The following is a 17,379-nucleotide window of genomic DNA, read 5'->3' on the forward strand; positions in this document are numbered from 1 at the left end:
TGATAAACACTGGATACCCTCTATCAGATAAACACTGGATACCCCCTATCAGATAAACAGTGGTGGGGCGATGTTCCATGGCTCCTTTAAGCACTGCAGAACGTCCGAGGTGCTAAGATGGGCTCTTAAGCGCCATCTTGGTAAAGCAGTTGAAGCTTGCGCTAGGAACAGCCGCCCGGAGGATTATTATGGGGCTGATTATCACTTATGTTGCCTGCTAGTGGTCATAAAGGAGGCTGCATGGCATTTTTGTGGCGAGCGCTTGATCTAACAACCTCTTCTAACAGCGTCCAGTCGTTGTAGAGGATTTCTAGCACTACTTAAAGGTATATCACCTTTTACTGTTCACTTGCTTCTGGAGATTTGAAGAGGACTTTTGAAGCACATCAGAAGACTTTCTGGGACACTTTGACAAGACCTCACCAACACTATTAACATTTATTTCAGAAATTTTCTGAGGATTGCACATAAAGAGAGTGAGTGCAGTGCTACTCCACCTTATTGGACACCTTATAGAAGTCACCAGGAGAAAGGAAGTGTTTGGTCATGGGCATCTTGCTAGGGGTCCCTCTTGGTCTGCAGGAAACATAGAAACATAGAAGATAGGAGCAGGAGTAGGCCATTCGGCCCTTCGAGCCTGCTCCGCCATTCAATGAGATCATGGCTGATCATCCAATTTCAGTACCCGGTCCCTGCCTTCTCCCCATATCCCTTGATCCCTTTAGCCCCAAGAAATATATCCAACTCTTTCTTGAATATATTTAATGAATTGGCCTCCACCGCCCTCTGTGGCAGAGAATTCCACAGGTTCACCACTCTCTGGGTGAAGAAATTCCTCCTCATTTCAGTCCTTATGCTTAGACTATGACCCCTGGTTCTGGACTCCCCGGCCATCAGAAACATCCTTCCTGCATCTAGTCTGTCCAGACCTGACAGAATTTTATAGGTTTCGATGAGATCCCCTCTCAATCTTCTAAACTCCAGTGAGTATAAGCCCAATCGACACAATCTCTCCTCATACGTCATTCCTGCCATCCCAGGTATCAGCCTGGTGAATCTTTGCTGCACTCCCTCCATGGCAAGAACGTCCTTCCTCAGGTAAGGTGACCAAAACTGCACACAATACTCAAGGTGCGGTCTCACTGTGAGGGGTTTTCCTCGAGAGATGTCCCTGAGGTTTCTCTCTCTAGAGGCCTCTCTCTCTTGCACAGTAAAACCTTGAGTGGTTCGACCCACTCACCCCTTAGATTCTATACTCTGGATTTAGGGGCAGGAACTACAATGTAGAGAAAACTCTTGTAGACCAAGTTTGATGAAACAAAATGAAATTTTATTGCATACGGAAAAATATCAAATCAAATGCAAGCAGATAAGAGAGTACATGGGAGGGAAAAACACAAAACAAATCATAACGACACAGTACTAACTAAGGCAAATACAGGCATCTTATACTCTACAAAGATCATCATGAAATAAGGAAACACACGGAACATCGAGGGACAACAACTCATGTTAATTATACCCTTAAATCCACCCCCTTATTAAACCTATCTAGATCTGATTGTGAATGGCCAGAAACATGCTCACCAATCCCACTAGGAAGTGCAAGGTTTTGAACCAGTCTGCGTTTGATCCTGGATGTCGGCGGGGTCGAGGATCATCGGCTCGACCCTGGTTAGAGGAGCCTTGGGCTGGCTCCCATCGCTTCTTCAGTTTGTTTTTATCTCTTCTCCTTCCAACCGGGGTAGCTGGAAGGGTTCTTCTCTTGGGGTTTTATTTTTTTTTGTTTCTTCTCCCAAGTTGGGTCGATGGCCTCTCGTTCCGGCAACGGCCCGGGGATGGTCGATGATCTCCCGATGTGTTTCCCCGGGGCGGGACGCTGGCTTCGAGACGGCCTTCTTGATGTAGACTTGGTTCTTCTTCCTCCTCCGAGTGCCTGCTTCTTCTTCTGAGTGTCCGGATTCAAACTCGACACAAGCTGCAACTGTCTCCAAGCTTGCAACTGTGTTCCAGCTTGCCCCAACTGCCGAAAAGTCTTCCAGATATACTTTTCTTCCAGAAACTTCCGCCTCCCGCCCAAAATCAGGTTAGTCTTTGTTTTATTTTTGGCGGGCTGGGAGCACAGCGGGGTAGTTATTATATTTTAAAATGTCTTAAACAGCTAGTAAAGGCCCATCTCTGGTCTGGAATTACCTTCATTGTTTTTAATGTCCTGCTGATCTCGTTATCTAGTCCTGGGTGCTGTTCTCATGAATATGAAATTGTCCCCTTTTGTCTGGGGCAACATTTTGATGGCCTCCAGGCCGATCTCGACTAGATCTGTATCTAATCCATATGCATACCTGTGGGTCTGGTTTCGTTCTTTCAGAAACGGCTTCCAGAACTTGCTGTGGGTTGAATCCACAAAGCTGTCTGAGGTTGCGCAGGAACCATTTTAAAGTGTCCCAATAAGCTGGTCACATGGTACGGTGGCCATTTTGTATGCCCCTTTTTCTGGGCTTCTTTTAAAACAGTCTTTAAAATCACGGCCTCTTCTGCCATTTGACCCTTATTAATACAAAGTCCAATTTTGCGAATCCTACATCACCAAGGCCCTGTACAACTGTAGCAAGACATCCTTGTTCCTGTACTCGAACCTTCTTGCTACGAAGGCCAACATACCATTTGCCTTCTTAACCGCTTGCTGCACCTGCATGCTTACCTTCAGCGACTGGTGCACAATAACACCCAGGTCTCTTTGCACTTCCCCTTCTCTCAATCTATTGCCATTCAAATAATAATCTGCCTTCCTGTTTTTGCCACCAAAGTGGATAACCTCATTTTATCCACATTATAGTGCATTTGCCATGTTTCTGCCCAATCACCCAACCTGTCCAAATCGTACTGGAGTTTCACGACATCCTCCTCACAGCTTACCCTCCCACCCAGCTTTGTGTCGTCTGCAAATTTGGAGATATTACATCCAATTCCCTCGTCCAGATCATTAATATATATTGTGAACAGCTGGGGCCCTAGGACCGATCCTTGCGGTACCCCACTAGTCACTGCCTGCCACTCGGAAAACGACCAGTTTATTCCAACTCTTTGCTTTCTGTCCGCCAACCAGTTCTCTATCCAAGTCAACACCTTGCCCCCAATCCCATGTGCCTTAATTTTGCACGCTAATCTCTTATGTGGGACCTTATCGAAAGCCTTCTGAAAGTCCAAATACACCACATCCACTGGTTCTCCCTTATCAATTTTACCAGTTACATCCTCAAAAAATTCCAGTAGATTAGTCAAGCATGATTTACCTTTTGTAAATCCATGTTGACTTTGTCCGATCCTGTCACTGCTTTCCAAGTGCTCTGCTATTACATCTTTTATAATAGACTCTAGCATTTTCCCCACTACTGATGTCAGGCTTACCAGTCTATAATTCCCCACTTTTTCTCTACCACCTTTTTTGAATAGTGGGGTAACATTAGCTACCCTCCAATCCATGGGTACCGTTCCAGAGTCTATCGAGTTCTGGAAGATGACCAGCAATGCATCTACTATCTCAAGGGCCACTTCCTTAAGTACCCTGGGATGTAGACCATCAGGCCCTGGGGATTTATCGGCCTTCAGTCCCATCAATTTTCCTAACACCATTTCCCTACAAATACTGATTTCTTTCAGTTCCTCCCTTTCATCAGACCCTATGTTCCCCGGCATCTCTGGGAGGTTATTTGTGTCCTCCTTTGTGAAGACAGAACCAAAGTATGTATTTAGTTGGTCTGCCATTTCCTTATTTCCCATTATAAATTCCCCTGATTCTGACTGTAAGGGACCTACGCTTGACTTCACCAATCTTTTTCTCTTCACATATCTATAAAAGCTTTTACAGTCAGTTTTTATGTTCTCTGCTAGCTTACTCTCATATTCTATTTTCCCTTTCTTAATTAATCCCTTTGTCCTCCTTTGTTGACTCCTAAACTGCTCCCAATCCTCAGGATTATTGCTTTTTCTAGCCAATTTATATGTCCTCTCCTTGGATCTTATGCTATCCCTAATTTCCCTTGTTAGCCACGGTTGAGTCACCTTTTTTGTTTTATTTTTATGCCAAATTGGGATGAACAAATTCTGTAGCTCATCCATTCAGTCTTTGAATGTTTGCCATTGCCTATCCACCATCAACCCTTTGAGTGCCATTCCCCAATCAATCCTACCCAACTCGCTCCTCAGACCATCATAGTTTGCTTTATTTAAATTGAGGGCCCTTGTCTCTGAGTCAACTACTTCATTCTCCATCTTAATGAAGAATTCGATCATATTATGATCGCTCCGACCCAAGGGGCCTCGTACAACAAGATTGCTAATTAATCCTTTCTCGTTACATAATACCCAGTCTAAGATGGCCTGATCTCTGGTTGGTTCCTCGACATATTGGTCCAGGAAACCATCCTGTAAACACTCCAGGAATTCCTCCTCCACAGTATTGTTACTAATTTGGTTGGCCCAATCTATATGTAGATTAAAGTCACCCATGATGACTGCTGTGCCCTTATTGCACGCTTCTTTAATTTCCCTTTTAATGCCATCCCCAACCTCCGCCTTACTGTTTGGAAGTCTATATACCACTCCCACTAATGTTTTTTTCCCCTTAGTATTTCTCAGTTCTACCCATACAGATTCCACATCATCAGAGCTAATATCCTTCATTACAATTGTATTAATCCCTTCTTTAACCAGTAATGCTACCCCACCTCCCTTTCCTTTTTGCCTATCTTTCCTGAATATCGAATACCCCTGGATGTTAAGTTCCCAGTCTTGGCCATCCTTGAGCCATGTTTCCGTAATCCCAACCAAATCATATTCGTTTACCTCTATTTGCACAGCCAATTCATCCACCTTATTACAAATGCTCCTCGCATTAAGACACAAAGCCTTCAGGCTTGTTTTTTTAACGCTCTTAGACCTATTAGAATTATTATTTACTGTGGCCACATTTGATTTAAATCGTTGATTTCTCTGACTGCCACTTTTGTTTTTCTGCTTCCTATCTTTTGCTTTTATCCCTGTTTTCCTTTCCTCTGTCTCCTTGCTCAGGTTCCCAACCCCCTGCCATTTTAGTTTAAACCCCCCCGAACAGTGCTAGCAAACCTCCCCGCAAGGATATTTGTCCCGCTCTGGTTCAGGTGCAACCCGTCCGACTTGTACAAGTCCCACCTTCCCCAGAAGCAGACCCAGTGCTCCAGGAGGAATGGGAGGAGGACATGAGGCCAGGCAGAGCCGCATCAGCTGCTGCAGGAGAGAGGGACAGGAGGGCGAGGTGGCGTCCTTCCCCAGGACATCCCTCCTCCTCTGGACCTCCTTCACCAGGAGCCCCCAGTGCCATGTCCGAGAACCTATGCGCCCTCTCCCTCGGTCCCTGAGCCATCCTGCAATGTGCCGCTGTGTGTCAGCCAGCGCACTCCACACCCACAGGGGAAGTGGGTGCGAGGAGCCCACATACACTGCTGCTCGAAAATTGTGTCTAATCAGCGTTTGAGTGCAAAACCTGCAGGTGTCTGTTTTAGCACCTCCAGGCAAGTTTAAATCATGGTAATGATCAATTAACCCCCAAATTGCGTGCTAAAAGCAGACTTTCAAACAGGCCTGTCTTATCAAAACAACACCTATTTACCAGCTGTTTTCACCCTTTCACCAAAATAGCCCCCTCCTACCTCAAAATGTTCGGTGCAGCAGGACCCCAAGTCACTGTTTCTGGTGTTTTATAGCAATTATTTCAAAAATTCTCCTGAATGAGATCTGCATTGTATTTTCAACATCTTTGAATGCTTTTTTATGGCATCAGAATCTGTTAGATCAGTAAGAGTAAAGCTTCCATAATTGCACTTTCTTAAACATGCAGCCATGCTTAAATGATGATTTGATGACTTCAAACTTTAATTTTCATAACATCAATAGAGCGACTTAAAGAAGGAAGATAATTAAAGAAGGACGGTGAGACCACACCTTGAGTATTGTGTGCAGTTTTGGTCGCCTTATCTGAGGAAGGATGTTCTTGCCATGGAGGGAGTGCAGCGAAGATTCACCAGACTGATACCTGGGATGGCAGGAATGACGTATGAGGAGAGATTGGGTCGATTGGGCTTATATTCACTGGAGTTTAAAAGAATGAGAGGGGATCTCATTGAAACTTATAAAATTCTAACAGGACTAGACAGACTAGATGCAGGAAGGATGTTCCCGATGGCCGGGGAGTCCAGAACCAGGGGGTCACAGTCTAAGGATAAGGGGTAAGCCATTTAGGACAGAGATGAGGAGGAATTTCTTCACCCAGAGAGTGGGGAACCTCTTGAATTCTCTACCACAGAAGGCAGTTGAGGCCAATTCATTAAATATATTCAAGAAGGAGTTAGATATATTTCTTAAGGCTAAAGGGATCAAGGGATATGGGGTGAAAGCAGGGACAGGGTACTGAATTTGGATGATCAGCCATGATCTCATTAAATGGCGGAACAGGCTCGAAGGGCCGAATGGCCTACTCCTGCTCCTATCTTCTATGCTTCTATGTTTCTATCTGCGCTTTCTGCGGGCTCTGATTGTTTCTGCTGATCTCCGCTTGTTTTAAGTCAGTTTTTACGCTGATAATAGTCTCAGGAGATCTGAGCATAAGTGGCCATCGGCAGGATCTGCAAAGACACCGGCATAAGTGTACTGCAGGAAATTCCGGGCTTATGCCAAGATAGCAGCCACTCTTCACCACCTAAGTCACAAACATCTGTGAGATGAACAACCCATTAACCTGTTTTTTCATGGTATTGTTTAAGGTAGGAATGTTTGCCAGGATACCTGGATAACTCCCTTCAAATTGTGTCAATGGATCATTAGCATCCCAGAATAGCAGACTGGAGCTTGGTTAAACATCTCCACCTATCCGTCAGAAGAGCACTGGACTGTCAGTCGATTATGAGTTCAAAACCACAACAGGCTGACTTAGCGAGAGGGGAGTCTACCATCTGAGCCACATCTGACACAGTCGATCAAAAAGTGACAAGCTTATTGGGCCCAAAGGGTTTTTTTTTTCAATTCTTTAAAACATCTTCTACTTCCAAATAGCTCCCGTGCGAAAGATTTACTGTCAGCTGAAGACATGAGCTAGCTTTAATGGTGTTCTGTCTGGGACAGGCTATACAAACAAAGCATTTGTTGAGTTAGGAATCCTGGATGTAAAGTAGAAAGAATCCGACAGACATTCATTTTAAAGGACTTTGGGGGGATATAGATTACAGATATATTGCTGCAGGAAATGTCTGTGGATGGACAATACTGTGACGTAGGAGAAGAGAAACCACGACAGCTCTGGTGCAGTGGAAGACAGAGCATGCTCTGAGAAATGGCTGACGTCAACAGTCTGGAGGTCACGCGCCATTTCCAAGTGTTGAACCATCAACCTTTGGCAATGAGACTCAATGGGTTTCTGAGGAGCGAAAAAAAAACCAATAAAGTCAAAGGGGCCACTTACAAGGAAGGTTTTTCAATACACAATTAATAAAAAGCCAACTCCCTGCAGCAGGAGGTATAATATGCAAAAGGCTGCAGGATTGGCTGCCCACCTCAGGACACAGGTGTACACTGCAGCAAACCTGACTCGGCAACACTGGCTTACTGAGCACCGCCTCGTCTTGTGCGCATGTGGCTGAGCACGTGTGTGCAGGCGGGCTGCGTTATGCTGCAGGTTAGTGTACATTTGTGCGCATGTGCACGTACACGTATGTGTGCGCATGTGCATGTACACGTATGTGTGCGCATGTGTATGATCAGTAAAATTAAAGTAACTCTCCTGTAAATTTTCACTCAATTTATCATAAAGAACTTGCATTTATACAACGCATTCACGCCTTCAGCACGTCCCAAAGTGCTTTACAGCCAATTAAGTATTTTTGAAGTGTTGTAATGCAGCAGCCAATTTGCACACAGCAAGGCTCAACAAATAGCAATGTGATAATTGGGGGCTAAATTGGATAGCCCCCGAAAACAGACGTCAGGATCGCCCATTCAATGTAATGTAGACAGCATGCCAACTTTGTGCTGCCTGCTCATTATAATGATTGCTGTGTGCAGGCAGGGTTCATTGGCTGGGGGCCCAATATCGTTGCTTGCTAGCACTACTTAAAGCGACCCTGCACTGCTTAAAGCTGGTCTGCACCTCTTAACGGGAAGGTGCACTGTGGCTGCTGGAGATGCTGAGATCATTCAGAATAGTGCTGTGCAACAATCAACAATAGCTGACCATGAGAGAGAGCGTTTACCAAGGTTTTCCGACGCTGCACTGGAGGTCTTGGTGGAGGAGGTGGAAAGGTGGAGAGATGTCCTGTATCCGTAGGGGGGAAGGAGGCCCTCCAGACACACGGTCAAAAGGCAGTGGGAGCAGATAGCCATGAAGGTCAAAGCCAGGAGTCAAGCCCCAAGGACCTGGATGCAATGTCGCAAGAAGTTTAATGACCTCACACGAATGGTCAAGGTCAGTGACTGCATCTTCAAATGCCATATCCTACCAACTGCACCACTCGCCTCAGCCACTGCTCAATTCACCACATCCCTATAACTTACCTACCAACAATCTCTATAAATCAGGACTCATACCTCACGTTCATAGCTTCACCTCGCCCTCACACACTTACCACTGCTACAAGACTCCCACCCACATCTCACAGCTTGCACACACTGCCAGCTATTCAACCATGACAGGCACATCACCCAAACACATTGCACCACAAGGTGGCTCACAACTGCAGACAGCAACAGCTAACCGGCTGAGAATGGGCAAGCATGCATATCCTGACCCAGCTGGAGGAGACAGTGCTGGCCATTATGGGAAGGGCCATTGCTGAGGCTGTGGTCACCGGCGGGCCTGAATCCATTGAAGATGTCGGTATCCTCTTACCTAATCCTCCTTCTTACATCCCACTTCCCCCTCTTCCCACAATCTCTTCTGACTTACAAGCTGCAGATGGTGTAAGCATGCACTTCTTACTTTTCCCATCCCCTCGCCACAACCTTACCCTTGTCCCTATTTCCTTTCCGATACCCAAGAATTGCAACCTGCCCAGGCAGTGGAGGAAGACCAAGAAGACAGTGATGATGAAGACATTCCGTCACTTGATTTCACACTCTCAGCCACCAGCTCAGATACTAACACTGCGCGTATCTTGGAGGAAAGCACAGAGGCGGCATCTGTACATGGTGAGACACCGGGCACAAGTGGCCTGCAGCCAGGGCAGGGAGAAAGGATAGCGCAGGTGCCAGCTCACTGGAGGGTGAGGTCGCACACAATTTCTGCAGCAGAGGACTCAGATGAGGACTTTGATGTGCCAGGCTACAGAAGAAGGCTGATGGGTGTACACGCCTAAATGCTTAGTGCATTGGGAAGCCTGCCAGAAAGCCTGCGTTCAATGTCAAAGAGCATGGAGGAGTCCGGCTCCAACTTGGCACAGGGCTTTGCGCAGAGCTTGAAGCCCATCCATTCCAGTTGGTGGTCAACTCCACCAACACACTTGTGCAACCAACCATGGTGCAGCACCTGATGGCCGATATCTCAGCTTCCACTGCAGCACGAGTAGCTAGCTGCTCGAGGTCATCCTCCAAGGCCATCTGTAGTCTCCTCCACTGAAAGTGAGCAGTCTTCCACCGGCCATTCTGCAGCCACTAGGGTAGCACTTCGTAGGAGCACTAGGGCAGTCAAAGGCACACAGAAGACAGGCACTAAGGGAATGCAAATAGGTGATTAGTTTATGTGTGTAAGCAATATGATATGATTTAATTTAGAAATTTGGATTGGAATCTGCATTTTGTGTTGGCTTTTATTTTTGCATTGTGGCCAAGAGGACAATGTGATGGTCAGTGACAGAGGGAAGGTAAGGAGTGTGGGACTGTTGGTGAATGGGGAATTGGGGTTTAGGTTACTGGTATCGCACGTCAATTAGTTCTTCACGTACAGCACAAGCAGAAAGGGGCTGTCTAGGTTGCAGCCTCCCTTCATCTTACTCGTCTTCCACCTCCTCCTCTTCCTTCTCCTCCTCTTCCTCCTCCTTCTCCTCCTCGTGCTCCTGCTCCTCAGCTTCTCGCCTGACAGGTGGTGGCAAGGGCTGTTCCCTCATGATGGTAAGGTTGTGCAGCATGCAGCATACCACCACAAATCTTGAAACTCGCTCAGCAAAGTACTGCAGGGCTCCTCCAGGCAGCAGAAGCGTTGCTTAAGGACGCCAACGATTCCAAGAGGGAGGCCTACTGGTGCAACCATGTCTGGGAGCAACTGGTTTGTGTAGAAGCCTTGAAGTCAGAAAAAAGCCCTTCAGCACCTACCACACCACTTCCTGTACACTTTTGAAAATTGAAACAACTATGGAAAGCACCCAAAACGTGTAGAATTGTAGCAACAGCCACAGGAAATAAACCAGCAACTAACCTGTAAGTAGTTGATGATTCCTTTCAATAGCGCTGGTGGGGGCTCCTTCCTGCTTCTGACCGTGTTCAGTTGTGCGAGGTTAAGAGAAGGCGTCGGCTGGAGCATGGAGTTCCAAAATGGCAGCGCTGGCGTCAAATCAGCGCTGCCCGCTGCTTGACGTATATGATCTGCCTGCTCTGCATACCTCCAGTGGACGTTAAGTGCGCCCTTTACCAAGACGCCGTCTGGCATGATACTTCCACAAATGCGGGCGTGCGCGCCACAGACACCATTTTGAAACCATAAGGGAACTCGTAGCGCCCAAAAGACAGGCGCTACCGAGCCCAAATTTGCCCCCCAGTCTGTTTTAGCGATTTTGGCTGAGGAATAAATATTGGCCAGGACACTAAGGAGAATAACTCTGCTCTTCTTCAAAAATAGTGCCATAGGATCTTTTGCGTCCATCTGAGAGGGCAAACGGAGCCTCCGTTTAATGTCTCATCCAAAAAAACAGCACCTCTGACAGTGCAGCACTGGAGTGTCAGCCTAGATTTGTGTTCTAGTCTCTGGAGTGGGGCTTGAACCCCCTACCTTCTGAATCTGAGGCAAGAGTGCTACCACTGAGCCACAGCTGACACATGCGATTACTATACAAAATATATCCAGTTAAAATATTCTACAAGATGAACTATTTGTAATTAAAAACTGTACTGTTTACACGGAAAGCGTGTAAACAGCTGATTGCCATTCACAATTTCTTTCCTGGAAATCAACTACGAATTAATTCTAGTTGTAATCATTGACCCTCTCAGGCGGATGTCATCCAATATCAAACATGCGCAGTGTCATGTAAAACGGTGTGAATGTCATCAGCAACATAAATATGGGCAATAATAAAATGAAACATCGCGTATTAAAGTGAAACTCTCCAAGCAATACAATACAAACAATACCTAGAGAGTCATTATAAGGCCACAGTACATATTGTGAGCAAGGAGAGGTTGATGATATTTATAATTTTCGCAAACTTTGGTCTCATGTTTATATCATCCAAACCCCTCGATTAGATTCCTAAATCGAACTCACTTCCAGGTATCCAGGGGAGATGAGGAGAATTTTTTTTACGTCGCGAGCTATGATCTGGAATGCGCTGCCTGAAAGGGTGGTGGAAGCAGATTCAATAGTAACTTTCAAAAGGTAATTGGATAAATACTTAAAAAGGAAAAAAATTGCAGGGCTCTGGGGAAGGAACGGGGGAGTGGGACTAATTGGAGAGCTCTTTCAAAGAGCCGGCACAGGCACGATGGGTCTACAGTGTATGATTCTACAGTGGGAGAAAAACTAGTGTGTAAGTACCCAAAAGACAGGAACTAGTGCTGAAACCCTCATCCCTGCCTTTGTTATCTCTAGACTTGACTATTCCAATGCTCTCCTGGCCTCTTATATTCCACCCTCCAGAAACTTGAGCTCATCCAAAACTCTGCTGCCCGTGTCCTAACTCGCACCAGGTCCCATTCACCCATCACCCCTGTGCTCGCTGACCTACATTGGCTCCCGGTCCAGCAACACCTCAATTTTAAAAATCCTCATCCTTGTTTTCAAATCCCTCCATGGCCTCACCCCTTCCTATCTCTGTAACTTGCTCCAGCCTTACAACCCTCCGAGATATCTGCGCTCCACCAATTCTGGTCTCTTGCGCATCCCCGATTTTAATCGCTCCACCAATGGCGGCCATGCCTTCAACTGCCAAGGCCCTAAGCTCTGGAATTCCCTCCCGAAACCTCTCCGCCTCTCTACCTCTCTCTCCTCCTTTAAGAAGCTACTTAAAACCTACCTCTTTGACCAAGCCTTTGTTCATCTGTCCTAATATCTCCTTATGTGACTCAGTGTCACATTTTGTTTGAGAACGCTCCTGTGAAGCGCCCTGGGGCATTTTACTACGTTAAAGATACTAGACAAATACAAGTTGTTGTTGTTGTTGTCGGTACCCAGTGAGACAGGAATTAGTGCATGAGTACCCAATGAGTCCAGAGGGGAGATTTTCCTGCCTGGGTAGTCCCTGGGTGCAATGTGAGTGGAGTGCACTATAATCTCTCTCCACAGGGTGTAACACCCTTGTGCCCAAACTTAGTCTTGGAACTCATTAGCATACAGTGAGCGTGCACCAGGCACATGTGGCAGTGCACTACTTGGCACCTGCCCACGAGGTGCGGTGCAATCCGGGCCTTTCTCTGGCCTTAGAGGCAGCGGTTGGATTAAAGGGTCAGGTGCAGTCAGATCCCATGACAGAAGCTGTTGTGATTGTGATGTCTGTTGAATTGTTGGTGTCTGGGAGGTGTATGATATACCTTCAGCTGTTCCTTCACGTTTCAATTTGATAAATTCCAAAGTTGCCTGCTTGAGGCTTTGCTTTACATTTCTCGAATCTTCTCTAGCTTTCCATGTGATCGAGATTCCTCCGAGATCTCTGCGCCCCTCCAATTCTGGCCTCTTGCACATCCTCGATTTTCATCGCCCCACCATTGGTGGCTGTGCCTTCAGCCATCTAGGCTCTAAGTTCGGGAATTCCCTCCCTAAACCTCTCTGCCTCGCCACCTCGCTCTCCTCCTTTAAGATGCTCCTCAGAAGCTACCTCTTTGAACAAGCTTTTGGCCATCTGTCCTGATATCTCCTTATGTGGCTCAGTGTCAAATTTCATCTGATAACGCACCTGTGAAGCGCCTTGGGACGTTTTACTACGTTAAAGACGCTATATAAATGCAAGTTGTTGTTGAGTACGTCAGCTCTGGCAGCACCATGCACTGCACATGGCCGCTGGGACAAGGTAGGCTTCCTTGCACATCATTCCTTCCCCCAACACACAAATGAACATCAATACATTCTCCTAAGATAGCAAGCAACCTCATCCTCATGACCCACTTCTCTCTCTTACCAGTTCCTCTTCTCATGTGGGGCTTGGTAGTTATCATTCTGCACTCCTTCATTTGCCTCATTATTGTTTCACAGATGAAAACAGCTTCTTATCGTAGATGGATCTCCGCAACGAGAGATGGGAAAGTCTTGATCAAGGATCTCACCTGCTCCATAGTAACATTAGGAATGGGAGGAGGCCATTCAGCTCCTCGAGCCTGCTCCACCATTCAGTTACATCCTGGCTTCAGGAAGTCTAAAGGCGGAAGTTACACCCCCATTCACATCAATGGGGCTGTGGTGGAAAGGGTGGTCAGCTTTAAGTTCCTCGGAGTCCACATCACGGAAGACCTCTCCTGGTCCCTCAATACCTCCTCTCTGGTGAAGAAGGCCCAGCAGCGCCTATATTTCCTAAGGAGGCTGAAGGGATGTAACCTGTCACCCCTGATCCTCTCTAACTTTTACCGCTGCACAATAGAGAGCATCCTGACGAACTGTATCACAGTATGGTATGGCAGCTGTAGCTACTATGACCGGAAAGCCCTGCAGCGGGTAGTCAAAACTGCCCAACGCATTACCGGCACCCGGCTACCGACCATAGAGCACATATACCAGAAACGCTGTTTACGGAGGTCACGGTCCATCATCAAAGACCCTACCCACCCCAGCCACAGTCTGTTCGCCCTCCTGCCATCTGGGAGACGCTACAGATGCATTCGCACCCATACGACCAGATTTAGGAACAGCTTCTTTCCCAGGGCTGTCATCCTACTGAACTCCACAAATAAACTCTAAAGCCTGCACATCTGCCAATGCACTTTATTATGGTTATGTTTATGTTAATGTATTACAAGCCAAATGTATGTTGAATGTTTAAATGTCTTAATCTAAATGTACACTCTCGGGAGCCGCAAGCCTACATTTCGTTGTACTGCACTTGTGCACTAACAATGACAATAAAAGTTGATTTGATTTGGGCTGATCCATACCGCAACTCCATTTACCCGCCTTTGCTCCATATCCCTTTATACCTTTACCTAACAAAAATCTATCAATCTCTTAAATAAAAACAAAAAATGCTGGAAACACTCAGCAGGTCAGGCAGCATCTGTAGAGAGAGAAACAGAGTCAACGTTTCAGGTCGATGACCCTTCGTCAGATCTCGTCTTGAAAGCTCCAAATGTGCCTGCAACCACAGCCTTTGGGGGAGAGAGTTCCAGATTTCTGCTAACCTTTGTGTGAAAAAGTGCTTCCTGATTTAAGAACATAAGAAATAGGAGCAGGAGTAGGCCATATGGCCCCTCGAGCCATTTAATAAGATCATGGCTGATCATCGACCTCAACTCCACTTTCCCGCCCGATCGCCATATCCCTTGATTCCCCGAGAGTCCAAAAATCTATCGATCTCAGCCTTGAATATATTCAAAGACTCAGCATTCACAGCCCTCTGGGGCAGAGAATTCCAAAGATTCACAACCCTCTGAGTGAAGAAATTCTTCCTCATCTCGGTCTTAAATGGCCTACCCCTTATCCTGAGACTACGCCCCCTAGTTCTAGACACTCCAGCCAGGGGAAACAACCTCTCAGCATCTACCCTGTCAATCCCCCTCAGAATCTTGTATGTTTCAATGAGATCACCTCTCAGTCTTCTAAACTCCAGAGAGTATCGGCCCATTCTACACAATCTCTCATCATAGGACAGCCCTCTCATCCCAGGAATCGATCTAGTGAACATTTGTTACACCGCCTCCAAGGCAAGTATATCCTTCCTTAGATAAGGAGACCAAAACTGTGCACAGTACTCCAGGTGTGGTCTCACTGAGGCCCTGTACAATTGTAGCAAGACTTCCTTACTCTTATACTCCAACCCCCTTGCAATAAAGGCCAACATGCCATTTGCCTTCCTTATTGCTTGCATGAGGACACCCAAATCTCTCTGAACACCAACATTTGAAAGTTTCTCACCATTTAAAAATGATTCTTTTTTTATTCTTCCTACCAAAGTGAATAACCTCACATTTCCCTACATTATACTCCATCTGCCACCTTACTGCCCACTCACTCAGTCTATCTATATCCCTTTGCAGACTCTGTGTTCTCCTCACAGCTTACTGTCCCACCTAGCTTTGTATCATCAGCAAACTTGGATACATTACACTCGGTCCCTTCATCTAGGTCATTAATATAGATTGTAACTAGCTGAGGCCCCAACACTGATCCTTGCAGCATCTCACTAGTTACAGCCTGCCAACCTGAAAAAGATCCATTTATCCCTACTCTCTGTTTTCTGTCCGTTAACAAATCCTCTATCCATGCTATTATATTATCCACAACTCCATGAGCCCTAATCTTGTGTAATAACCTTATCAAATGCCTTTTGGAAATCCAAATATACTACATCCACTGGTTCCCCTTTATCTACCCTGCTAGTTACATCCTCAAAAAACTCTAATAAATTTGTCAAACACGATTTCATGTTATGATTTTCTAAGTGCCCTGATACCACTTCCTTAACAATGGATTCCAGCATTTTCCCAACGACTGATGTCAGGCTAACTGACCTGTAGTTTCCTGTCTTTTCCCTCCCTCCTTTCTTGAATAGCGGTGTTACATTTGCAACCTTCCAATCCGCTGGGACCATTCTAGAATCTAGGGAATTTTGGAAGATCAAAACCAATGCATCCACTACCTCTTCAGCCCCCTCTTTTAGAACCCTAGGATGTCAGGTCCAGGGGATGTGTTGGCTTTCAGTCCCATTAGTTTCTCTAGTACTTTTTCTCTACTTATATTAATTATGTTAAGTTCCTCACCCTCATTAAACCCTTGGTTCCCCACCATTTTTAGTATGCTTTTTATGTCTTCTACTCTGAAGACAGATACAAAATATTTGTTTAACGTTTCTGCCATTTCCTTATTCCCCATAATAATTTCTCCTGTCTCAGCCTCTAAGGGACCAATGTTTAATTTTGCTACTCTTTTCCTTTTTACATACATGTAGAAGCTCTTACAATCTGCTTTTATATTTCTTGCTGGTTTTCTCTCATATTCTATTTTTTCCCTTTTTATCAATTTTTTGGTCAACCTTTCCTGGTTTCTGAATCTCTCCCAATCCTTAGGCTTACTATTATTCTTTGCAACATTATAAGCTTTTTCTTTCAATCTAATGCTAACCTTAACTTCTTTAGTTAGCCACGGTTGGATCACTTTTCCCATGGAGTTTATGTTTCTCAATGGAATGTATTTTTGATGAGAATTATGAAATATTTCTTTAAATGCTAACAACTGCTTATCTACCGCCATACCTTTTAATCTATTTTTCCAATCTACCTTATGTAATTGGCTTTATTTAAGTTTAAGGGGGAAAAATTCAGTTGGTAGCACCACCCGTTAGCGCCTTAAGAGGGTGCTAAGTGGGGCACAAAGCAACTACCGCCCGGGCGCGGCGATATCTGCGCCTCTCGCGAAATTGACCGGACATTTTGCGGCGGCGCTAAACAATACCACCCGATCTCTTGCGCATGCAGATCTTGATGTCATTCGAGAGTGCAACGCCATTGGGGCGCCCTGGACCGGAAATTGAGCGGCGCCCCCCTCCTTTCTGCCTGGCGCAACCAACGACAGGTTGACTGGAACGCTTCCCAGTCACTGTGGGGCTGGGGGGGGGGCGCTATTTAAAGGGGACCTCTTCCTGGTTTTTGTGTGGTAGCCATTTTTGCACCACTCGTTCTGAGAGAGATTTTGAGAGAGACAAAGAGAGAAAGAGAGACTTCTGCATTGAGTCAACGCTGTCTGAGGTAGTTTTGGCTTCTGACCATAACTTTGCAGGTACTTTGCTATTTGACCTTCATAACTTTGATTGCCTAGCTACTATGGGGGCTGCAATGGATGGGAACGTCGTCCTTCTCCATCACATTTGGAAGGGCACAGAGATGCAGAGAGAGAGTGGCAATCATGGCCAGACGGAGGAGGGCCAACAGGCCTCGGTACAGGAGACCTTACCCTCCCAGGGTTTTTCGCCAACAGTTCTCCTACATTAATACGTCTGAGGAGCAGTG

This window comes from Somniosus microcephalus, chromosome 23 (genome assembly GCF_052327205.1).
Source record: "Somniosus microcephalus isolate GS21.2 chromosome 23, FLI_Smic_1.0, whole genome shotgun sequence".
Classification (NCBI taxonomy): domain Eukaryota; kingdom Metazoa; phylum Chordata; class Chondrichthyes; order Squaliformes; family Somniosidae; genus Somniosus; species Somniosus microcephalus.